This window comes from Scyliorhinus torazame, chromosome 17 (genome assembly GCF_047496885.1).
Source record: "Scyliorhinus torazame isolate Kashiwa2021f chromosome 17, sScyTor2.1, whole genome shotgun sequence".
NCBI classification, from domain to species: Eukaryota; Metazoa; Chordata; class Chondrichthyes; order Carcharhiniformes; family Scyliorhinidae; genus Scyliorhinus; species Scyliorhinus torazame.
Window position 1 is genome coordinate 97,304,652 of NC_092723.1, and position 14,785 is coordinate 97,319,436.

The following is a 14,785-nucleotide window of genomic DNA, read 5'->3' on the forward strand; positions in this document are numbered from 1 at the left end:
ACTCACACACACACTTTCACACACCCACATACTCACTCACACACCTATTCTCTCACTCTCGCTCATACACAGACTCTCTCACTCACTCGCACACACTGAGTCACACACACTCTCTCACTCATAAACACAAACACGCTCACTCACTCACACACACACTCTCACTCACTCGCACACATTCTCAATCACACACACACTCTCTCACTCATAAACACAAACACGCTCAGTCACTCACACACACTCTCACTCACATTCACACACAGTCTCACTCACATTCTCAGTCACTCACACACACACTTTCATTCACCCTCTCACACACACACACTCTCACTCACTCACACACTCTCACTCACTCACACACTCTCACTCACTCACATACACTTTTACTCACTCTCTCACACACACACACTCTCACTCACTCACTCACTAACACACACTCTCACTCACTCACACACACACTCTCACTCACCCACACACACTCTCTCACTCACCCACACACTCACTCTTTCAAACACACACACTCTCACTCACACACACACTCTCTCACTCACTCACACCATGAACAAAGAACAAAGAAATGTACAGCACCTGAACAGGCCCTTCGGCCCTCCAAGCCCGTGCCGACCATGCTGCCCGACCAAACTACAATCTTCTACACTTCCTGGCTCCGTATCCCTCTATTCCCATCCTATTCATGTATTTGTCAAGATGCCCCTTAATGTCACTATCGTCCCTGCTTCCATCACCTCCTCCGGTAGCGTGTTCCAGGCACCCACTACCCTCTGCGAAAAAAACGTGCCACGTACATCTACTCTAAACCTTGCCCCTCTCACCTTAAACCTATGCCCCCTAGTAATTGACCCCTCTACCCCAGGGAAAAGCCTCTGACTATCCACTCTGTCTATGCCCCTCATAATTTTGTAGACCTCTATCAGGTCGCCCCTCAACCTCCTTCGTTCCAGTGAGAACAAACCAAGTTCATTCAACCGCTCCTCATAGCTAATGCCCTCCATACCAGGCAACATTCTGGTCAATCTCTTCTGCACCCTCTCTAAAGCCTCCACATCCTTCTGGTAGTGTGGCGACCAGAATTGAACACTATACTCCAAGTGTGGCCTAACTAAGTTTCTACACAGCTCCAACATGACTTGCCAATTCTTATACTCAATGCCCCGGCCAATGAAGGCAAGCATGCCGTATGCCTTCTTGAATACCTTCTCCACCTGTGTTGCCCCTTTCAGTGACCTGTGCACCTGTCCACCTAGATCTCTCTAACTGTCAATACTCTTGAGGGTTCTACCATTCACTGTACACACACTCTCACTCACATACACACTCTCTCACTCACACACTCACTCACACACACACTCTCTCACTCACCCACACACTCATTCTTTCACACACACAAACTCTCTCACTCACTCACACACACACTCTCATTCGTACACACACTCTCACTCACTCGCACACACTCTCAGTCACACCCACGCTCTCACTCATAAATACACACACTCTCTCACTCACACACACTCTCAGTCACACTCTCACTCACTCACACACACACACTTTCACTCACTCTCTCAGACACACTCACTCACTCACACACACACTCTCACTCACTCACACACATTCTCACTCACACAAACACACACCCTCACTCAGACACTCTCTCACTCACACAGACACTCTCTCACTCACACACATAGTCTGTCACTCACTCACACTCTCACGCGCACACACACTCTCTCACTCGCCCACACACTCACTCACACACTCTCTCACTCACCCACACACTCACTCACTTACTCACACACACACACCCACACACTCTCTCACTCACCCACACACACTCTCACTCACACACACACTCTCTCACTCACACACTCTCTCACTCACACTCGCTGCACTCACACACACACTCTCACACACACACACATTCTCACACACTCACTCACACACACACACACTCTCACTCATACACACACACTCTCACTCACACACTCTCACTCATACACACACACTCTCACTCACACATTCACTCACTCTCACTCACCCACACACACACTCTCACTCACACACACACTCTCACTCACTCACACACTTTCTCACTCACACAAACACACACCCTCACTCAGACACTCTCTCACTCATACACACTCTCTCACTCACACACACATTCTCACTCACCCACACAGACACTCTTTCAGAGACACACTCTCTCACTCACACACACATTCTCTCACTCACACACTCACTCACACCCCCATTCACACGCACACACTCTCTCACTCACTTAAGCTCACACTCACACACCATCTCTCAGTCACTTACACATACTCTGTCTCTCGCACTCTCACTCATTCACACACACTCTCATTCACACACATACTCTCACTCACTCAGCACACACTCACACTCACACACACTCTCTCACTCACACAGACAAATTCATCACTCACTGAAGTACACACTCACACACACTCTCTCACCCAACCACTCACACACTCGCACACACACACACTCTCTCACTCACCCACACACTCTCTCACTCACCCACACACACATTCTTTCACACGCACACACTCTCTCACTCACACACATAGTCTCTCACTCACTCACACACTCTCTCACTCACCCACATACTCTCTCACTCACACACATATTCTCTCACTCACTCACATTCTCACTCACACACACACTCTCTCACTCACCCACACACTCACTCACTCACACACACACACACACGCTCTCACTCACTCACACACACACTTTCACACACCCACATACTCACTCACACACCTATTCTCTCACTCTCGCTCATACACAGACTCTCTCACTCACTCGCACACACTGAGTCACACACACTCTCTCACTCATAAACACAAACACGCTCACTCACTCACACACACACTCTCACTCACTCGCACACATTCTCAATCACACACACACTCTCTCACTCATAAACACAAACACGCTCAGTCACTCACACACACTCACTCACATTCACACACAGTCTCACTCACATTCTCAGTCACTCACACACACACTTTCATTCACCCTCTCACACACACACACTCTCACTCACTCACACACTCTCACTCACTCACACACTCTCACTCACTCACATACACTTTTACTCACTCTCTCACACACACACACTCTCACTCACTCACTCACTAACACACACTCTCACTCACTCACACACACACTCTCACTCACCCACACACACTCTCTCACTCACCCACACACTCACTCTTTCAAACACACACACTCTCACTCACACACACACTCTCTCACTCACTCACACCATGAACAAAGAACAAAGAAATGTACAGCACCTGAACAGGCCCTTCGGCCCTCCAAGCCCGTGCCGACCATGCTGCCCGACCAAACTACAATCTTCTACACTTCCTGGCTCCGTATCCCTCTATTCCCATCCTATTCATGTATTTGTCAAGATGCCCCTTAATGTCACTATCGTCCCTGCTGCCATCACCTCCTCCGGTAGCGAGTTCCAGGCACCCACTACCCTCTGCGAAAAAAACGTGCCACGTACATCTACTCTAAACCTTGCCCCTCTCACCTTAAACCTATGCCCCCTAGTAATTGACCCCTCTACCCCAGGGAAAAGCCTCTGACTATCCACTCTGTCTATGCCCCTCATAATTTTGTAGACCTCTATCAGGTCGCCCCTCAACCTCCTTCGTTCCAGTGAGAACAAACCAAGTTCATTCAACCGCTCCTCATAGCTAATGCCCTCCATACCAGGCAACATTCTGGTCAATCTCTTCTGCACCCTCTCTAAAGGCTCCACATCCTTCTGGTAGTGTGGCGACCAGAATTGAACACTATACTCCAAGTGTGGCCTAACTAAGTTTCTACACAGCTCCAACATGACTTGCCAATTCTTATACTCAATGCCCCGGCCAATGAAGGCAAGCATGCCGTATGCCTTCTTGACTACCTTCTCCACCTGTGTTGCCCCTTTCAGTGACCTGTGCACCTGTCCACCTAGATCTCTCTAACTGTCAATACTCTTGAGGGTTCTACCATTCACTGTACACACACTCTCACTCACATACACACTCTCTCACTCACACACTCACTCACACACACACTCTCTCACTCACCCACACACTCATTCTTTCACACATACAAACTCTCTCACTCACTCACACACACACTCTCATTCGTACACACACTCTCACTCACTCGCACACACTCTCAGTCACACACACGCTCTCACTCATAAATACACACACTCTCTCACTCACACACACTCTCAGTCACACTCTCACTCACTCACACACACACACTTTCACTCACTCTCTCAGACACACTCACTCACTCACACTCACTCACACACGCTCTCACTCATACACACACATTGTCACTCACACACTCTGTCAGTCACTCACACACACTCTCACTCACACACACTCACTCACTCACACACTCTCTCACACACACACACTCTCTCTCTCACTCACATACACTCTCACTCAGACACACACACTCTCACTCACACTCGCAGCACTCACACACACACACTCTCACACACACACATTCTCACACACTCACTCACACACACACTCTCACTCATACACACAGTCTCACTCACACACTCTCACTCATACACACACACTCTCACTCACACACTCGCTCACTCTCACTCACCCACACACACACTCTCACTCACACACACACTCTCACTCACTCACACACACTCTCACTCACACAAACACACACCCTCACTCAGACACTCTCTCACTCACACACACTCTCACTCATACACACACATTGTCACTCACACACTCTGTCAGTCACTCACACACACTCTCACTCACACACACTCACTCACTCACACACTCTCTCACACACACACTCTCTCTCACTCACTCACACACACTCTCACTCATACACAGTCTCACTCACACACTCTCACTCATACACACACACTCTCACTCACACACTCGCTCACTCTCACTCACCCACACACACACTCTCACTCACACACATACTCTCACTCACTCACACACACTCTCACTCACACAAACACACACCCTCACTCAGACACTCTCTCACTCACACACTCTCTCATTCACACACACACTCTCACTCACCCACACACTCACTCACTCACACAAACATTCTCTCACTCACCCACACAGACACTCTTTCAGAGACACACTCTCTCACTCACACACATATTCTCTCACTCACACACACTCTTATACACACTCACACACACACCCATTCATACGAACACACTCTCTCACTCACTTAAGCTCACACTCACACACAATCGCTCACACACTTACACACACACTGTCACTCGCACTCTCACTCATTCACACACACACACTCTCATTCACACACACCCTCTCACTCACTCAGCACACACTCTCACTCACACACACTCTCTCACTCATTCACACACACTCTCACTCACACACACAAATTCATTACTCACTGAAGTACACACACACACACTCTCACTCACACACACACACATACTCTCACTCATACACACACTCTTACCCACTCACACACACATACACTCTCACTCAGACACTCTCTCTCACTCACTCACATGCACACTCTCTCACTCACTCACACACACTCACTCACCCACACACTCACTCTTTCACACACACTAACTCACTCACTCACACACACACTCTCTCACTCACCCACACACTCCTCACTCACTCACACACACTCACTCACCCACACGCTCACTCTTTCACACACACTACCCCACTCACTCACACAGACACTCTCTCACTCACTCAAGCACATGCTCACACAAACTCTCTCACTCACTCACATACACTCTCACTCACACACACAAATTCATCACTCACTCAAGCAGACACTTATACTCAGGGTGAGAGTGTTCACCCTTTCACCCACACACGCGCTCTCACACTCACTCACATACACTCTCACTCACACACACGCTCAGTCACACACACACTCACACACACTCTCACTCATTAACACACACAAACTCTCTCACTCACTCACACACACACTCTCATTCGTACACACACTCTCACTCACTCGCACACACTCTCACTCATAATCACACACTCTCTCACTCACACACACTCACACACACTCTCAGTCACACTCTCACTCATACACACACACATTTTCACTCACACACTCTGTCAGTCACTCACACACACTCTCACTCACATACACACTCTCTCACTCACTCACACACACTCTCACTCACACACACACTCTCTCACACACACACACTCTCACTCACTCACATACACTCTCACTCAGACACACACACTCTCACTCACACTCGCAGCACTCACACACACACTCTCACACACTCACATTCTCACACACTCACTCACACACACACTCTCTTACTCACACTCGCTGCACTCACACACACACTCTCACACACACACATTCTCACACACTCACTCACACACACACTCTCACTCATACACACACACTCTCACTCACACACTCTCACTCATACACACACACTCTCACTCACACACTCGCTCACTCTCACTCACCCACACACACACTCTCACTCACACACACACTCTCACTCACTCACACACACTCTCACTCACACAAACACACACCCTCACTCAGACACTCTCTCACTCACACACTCTCTCATTCACACACACACTCTCACTCACCCACACACTCACTCACTCACACAAACATTCTCTCACTCACCCACACAGACACTCTTTCAGAGACACACTCTCTCACTCACACACATATTCTCTCACTCACACACACTCTTATACACACTCACACACACACCCATTCATACGAACACACTCTCTCACTCACTTAAGCTCACACTCACACACAATCGCTCACACACTTACACACACACTGTCACTCGCACTCTCACTCATTCACACACACACACTCTCATTCACACACACCCTCTCACTCACTCAGCACACACTCTCACTCACACACACTCTCTCACTCATTCACACACACTCTCACTCACACACACAAATTCATTACTCACTGACGTACACACTCACACACACTCTCACTCACACACACACACATACTCTCACTCATACACACACTCTTACCCACTCACACACACATACACTCTCACTCAGACACTCTCTCTCACTCACTCACATGCACACTCTCTCACTCACCCACACAGTCCTCACTCACTCACACACACTCACTCACCCACACACTCACTCTTTCACACACACTAACTCACTCACTCACACACACACTCTCTCACTCACCCACACACTCCTCACTCACTCACACACACTCACTCACCCACACGCTCACTCTTTCACACACACTAACCCACTCACTCACACAGACACTCTCTCACTCACTCAAGCACATGCTCACACAAACTCTCTCACTCACTCACATACACTCTCACTCACACACACAAATCCATCACTCACTCAAGCAGACACTTATACTCAGGGTGAGAGTGTTCACCCTTTCACCCACACACGCGCTCTCACACTCACTCACATACACTCTCACTCACACACACGCTCAGTCACACACACACTCACACACACTCTCACTCATTAACACACACAAACTCTCTCACTCACTCACACACACACTCTCATTCGTACACACACTCTCACTCACTCGCACACACTCTCACTCATAATCACACACTCTCTCACTCACACACACTCACACACACTCTCAGTCACACTCTCACTCATACACACACACATTTTCACTCACACACTCTGTCAGTCACTCACACACACTCTCACTCACATACACACTCTCTCACTCACTCACACACACTCTCACTCACACACACACTCTCTCACACACACACACACTCTCACTCACTCACATACACTCTCACTCAGACACACACACTCTCACTCACACTCGCAGCACTCACACACACACTCTCACACACACACATTCTCACACACTCACTCACACACACACTCTCACTCATACACACACACTCATACACACAAACTCTCACTCACAAACTCACTCACTCACCCACACACACTCTCACTCACACGCACACACTGTCACTCACTCACACACATTCTCACTCAGACAATCACACACCCTCACTCAGACACTCTCTCACTCACACACACTCTCTCATTCACACACACACTCTCACTCACTCAGCACACACTCACACTCACACACACTCTCTCACTCATTCACACACACTCTCATTCACACACACAAATTCATCACTCACTGAAGTACACACTCACACACACACTCTCACTCACACACACACACATACTCTCACTCATACACACACTCTCACCCGCTCACACACATATACACTCTCACTCAGACACTCTCTCTCACTCACACACACTCCCTCACTCACACACTCTCTCACTCACTCACACGCACACTCTCTCACTCACCCACACACTCCTCACTCACTCACACACACTCACTCACCCACACACTCACTCTTTCACACACACTAACTCACTCACTCACACACACACACTCTCACTCACTCACACACACTCTCACTCACCCAACACACTCTCACACTCACACACACTCTCTCACTCACCCACACAATCACTCTTTCACACACACACTCTCTCATTCACTCACATCCATTCTCACTCACACATACACTCTCTCATTCAATCAAGCACACGCTCACACACACTCTCACTCACACACACTCTCACACACACACTCTCACTCACACACACACTCTCTCACTCACTCACACACACTCTCACTCACCCAACACACACTCTCACTCACACACACTCTCTCACTCACCCACACAATCACTCTTTCACACACACACTCTCTCATTCACTCACATCCATTCTCACTCATCCACACACTCACTCTTTCACACACTCACTCACTCACATACACTCTCACTCACACACACAAATTCATCACTCACTCAAGCACACACACACACACACACACACATACTCTCTCACTCACTCACACACACATACACTCACTCATACACACACTCTCACCCACTCACACACACACACATTCTCTCACTCACTCTCACATACTCTCACTCACACACACACTCTTTCACACACACACTCTCTCACTCACTCACACACACTCTCATTCACACATACTCGCTCACTCATTCACACACAAACTCACTCACACACACACTCTCTCACTCATTCACACATACTCTCACTCACACACACTCTCTCTCATCACCCACACAAACCCTCTTTCACAGACACACTCTCTCAATCACACACACTCTCACTTGCACACACACTCTTTCACACACACACACTCTCTCACTAACTCAAGCTCACACTCACACACAATCTCTCACTCACACACACACTCTCTCACTCACCCACAAACTCACTCTTTCACACACACACACCCTTTCACTCACTCACATACACTCTCACTCACACACACAAATTCATCACTCACTCAAGCACACACTGATACTCAGGGTGAGAGTGTTCACCCTTTCACACACACACACTCATTCTCACTCACTCACATACACTCTCACTCACACACACGCACTCTCACTCACACACACGCTCAGTCACACACACACTCACACACACTCTCACTCATTCACACACACACTCACACACAGACACGCTCTCTCACTCACACACACACACATCCTCTCACTCATACACACACTCTCACCCACTCACACACACACTCTCCCACTCACACACTCTCACTCACACACACACTCTCTCACTCACACACACACTCACACACAGACACGCTCACTCACTCACTCACACACACATCCTCTCACTCATACACACACTCTCACTCACTCACACGCACACTCTCTCACTCATCCACACACTCCTCACTCACTCACACACACTCTCTCACTCACCCACACACTCACTCTTTCACACACACTAACTCACTCACTCACACACACACTCTCTCACTCACTCACACACACTCTCACTCACCCAACACACACTCACACTCACACACACTCTCTCACTCACCCACACAATCACTCTTTCACACACACACACTCTCTCATTCACTCACAACCATTCTCACTCACACATACACTCTCTCACTCACTCAAGCACACGCTCACACAGACTCGCTCACTCACACACACTCTCACACACACACTCTCACTCACACACACTCTCTCACTCACCCACACAATCACTCTTTCACACACACACTCTCTCATTCACTCACATCCATTCTCACTCATCCACACACTCACTCTTTCACACACCCACTCACTCACATACACTCTCACTCACACACACAAATTAATCACTCACTCTAGCACACACTCTCACACACACACACTCTCTCACTCACACAAACATTCTCTCACTCACCCACACAGACACTCTTTCAGAGACACACTCTCTCACTCACACACACATTCTCTCACTCACACACACTCTTTCACACACTCACACCCCCCCCATTCACACGCACACACTCTCTCACTCACGTAAGCTCACACTCACACACAATCTCTCACTCATTTACACACACACTGTCACTGGCACTCTCACTCATTCACACACACTCTCATTCAAACACACACACTCTCATTCACACACACACACTCTCACTCACTCAGCACACACTCACACTCACACACACTCACTCACTCATTCACTCACACTCTCATTGACACACAAATTCATTATTCACTGAAGTACACACTCACACACACACACTCTCACTCACACACACACACACATGCTCTCACTCATACACACACTCTCACCCACTCACACATACATACGCTCTCACTCAGACACTCTCTCTCACTCACACACACTCCCTCACTCACACACACTCTCTCACTCACTCACACGCACACTCACTCACTCACCCACACACTCCTCACTCACTCACACACACTCACTCACCCACACACTCACTCTTTCACACACACTAACTCACTCACCCACACACTCTTTCACACACTCACACACACCCCCATTCACACGCACACACTCTCTCACTCACTTAATCTCACACTCACACACAATCTCTCACTCACTTACACACACGCTGTCACTGGCACTCTCACTCACTCACATACATTCTCACTCACACACACGCACTCTCACTCACACACACGCTCAGTCACACACACACTCACCCACACACTCTTTCACACACTCACACACCCCCCCATTCACACGCACACACTCTCTCACTCACTTAAGCTCACACTCACACACAATCTCTCACTCACTTACACACACACTGTCACTGGCACTCTCACTCACTCACATACATTCTCACTCACACACACGCATTCTCACTCACACACACGCTCAGTCACACACACACTCACACACACTCTCACTCATTCACACACACACTCACACACAGACACGCTCTCTCACTCACTCACACACACATCCTCTCACTCATACACACACTCTCACCCACTCACACACACACTCTCCCACTCACACACTCTCACCCACACACACTCACTCACATACACTCTCACTCACACACACGCACTCACACACAGACACGCTCTCTCACTCACTCACACACACATCCTCTCATTCATACACACACTCTCACCCACTCACACACACACTCTCCCACTCACACACTCTCACCCACACACACACTCTCTCACTCACACACACACTCACACACATACACGCTATCTCACTCACTCACACACACATCCTCTCGCTCATACACACACTCTCCCACTCACGCACTCTCACTCACTCACACTCACTCTCACTCACTCACATACACTCTCACTCACGCACACGCACTCTCACTCACACACACGCTCAGTCACACACACACTCACACACACTCTCACTCATTCACACACACACTCACACACAGACACGCTCTCTCACTCACTCACACACACATCCTCTCACTCATACACACACTCTCACCCACTCACACACACACTCTCCCACTCACACACTCTCACTCACACACACTCTCTCTCACTCACACACACACTCACACTCACACACACACACACTCTCTCACTCACTCACACACACTCTCATTCACACATACTCGCTCACTCATTCACACACAAACTCTCACTCACACACACACTCTCTCACTCATTCACACATACTCTCACTCACACACACTCTCTCTCATCACCCACACAAACCCTCTTTCACAGACACACTCTCTCAATCACACACACTCTCACTTGCACACACACTCTTTCACACACACACACTCTCTCACTAACTCAAGCTCACACACACACAATCTCTCACTCACACACACACTCTCTCACTCACCCACAAACTCACTCTTTCACACACACACACCCTTTCACTCACTCACATACACTCTCACTCACACACACAAATTCATCACTCACTCAAGCACACACTGATACTCAGGGTGAGAGTGTTCACCCTTTCACACACACACACTCATTCTCACTCACTCACATACACTCTCACTCACACACACGCACTCTCACTCACACACACGCTCAGTCACACACACACTCACACACACTCTCACTCATTCACACACACACTCACACACAGACACGCTCTCTCACTCACTCACACACACATCCTCTCACTCATACACACACTCTCACCCACTCACACACACACTCTCCCACTCACACACTCTCACTCACACACACACTCTCTCACTCACACACACACTCACACACAGACACGCTCACTCACTCACTCACACACACATCCTCTCACTCATACACACACTCTCACTCACTCACACGCACACTCTCTCACTCATCCACACACTCCTCACTCACTCACACACACTCTCTCACTCACCCACACACTCACTCTTTCACACACACTAACTCACTCACTCACACACACACTCTCTCACTCACTCACACACACTCTCACTCACCCAACACACACTCACACTCACACACACTCTCTCACTCACCCACACAATCACTCTTTCACACACACACACTCTCTCATTCACTCACAACCATTCTCACTCACACATACACTCTCTCACTCACTCAAGCACACGCTCACACAGACTCGCTCACTCACACACACTCTCACACACACACTCTCACTCACACACACTCTCTCACTCACCCACACAATCACTCTTTCACACACACACTCTCTCATTCACTCACATCCATTCTCACTCATCCACACACTCACTCTTTCACACACCCACTCACTCACATACACTCTCACTCACACACACAAATTAATCACTCACTCTAGCACACACTCTCACACACACACACTCTCTCACTCACACAAACATTCTCTCACTCACCCACACAGACACTCTTTCAGAGACACACTCTCTCACTCACACACACATTCTCTCACTCACACACACTCTTTCACACACTCACCCCCCCCCATTCACACGCACACACTCTCTCACTCACGTAAGCTCACACTCACACACAATCTCTCACTCATTTACACACACACTGCCACTGGCACTCTCACTCATTCACACACACTCTCATTCAAACACACACACTCTCATTCACACACACACACTCTCACTCACTCAGCACACACTCACACTCACACACACTCACTCACTCATTCACTCACACTCTCATTCACACACAAATTCATTATTCACTGAAGTACACACTCACACACACACACTCTCACTCACACACACACACACATGCTCTCACTCATACACACACTCTCACCCACTCACACATACATACGCTCTCACTCAGACACTCTCTCTCACTCACACACACTCCCTCACTCACACACACTCTCTCACTCACTCACACGCACACTCACTCACTCACCCACACACTCCTCACTCACTCACACACACTCACTCACCCACACACTCACTCTTTCACACACACTAACTCACTCACCCACACACTCTTTCACACACTCACACACACCCCCATTCACACGCACACACTCTCTCACTCACTTAATCTCACACTCACACACAATCTCTCACTCACTTACACACACGCTGTCACTGGCACTCTCACTCACTCACATACATTCTCACTCACACACACGCACTCTCACTCACACACACGCTCAGTCACACACACACTCACCCACACACTCTTTCACACACTCACACACCCCCCCATTCACACGCACACACTCTCTCACTCACTTAAGCTCACACTCACACACAATCTCTCACTCACTTACACACACACTGTCACTGGCACTCTCACTCACTCACATACATTCTCACTCACACACACGCATTCTCACTCACACACACGCTCAGTCACACACACACTCACACACACTCTCACTCATTCACACACACACTCACACACAGACACGCTCTCTCACTCACTCACACACACATCCTCTCACTCATACACACACTCTCACCCACTCACACACACACTCTCCCACTCACACACTCTCACCCACACACACTCACTCACATACACTCTCACTCACACACACGCACTCACACACAGACACGCTCTCTCACTCACTCACACACACATCCTCTCACTCATACACACACTCTCACCCACTCACACACACACTCTCCCACTCACACACTCTCACCCACACACACACTCTCTCACTCACACACACACTCACACACATACACGCTATCTCACTCACTCACACACACATCCTCTCGCTCATACACACACTCTCACCCACTCACACACACACTCTCCCACTCACGCACTCTCACTCACTCACACTCACTCTCACTCACTCACATACACTCTCACTCACGCACACGCACTCTCACTCACACACACGCTCAGTCACACACACACTCACACACACTCTCACTC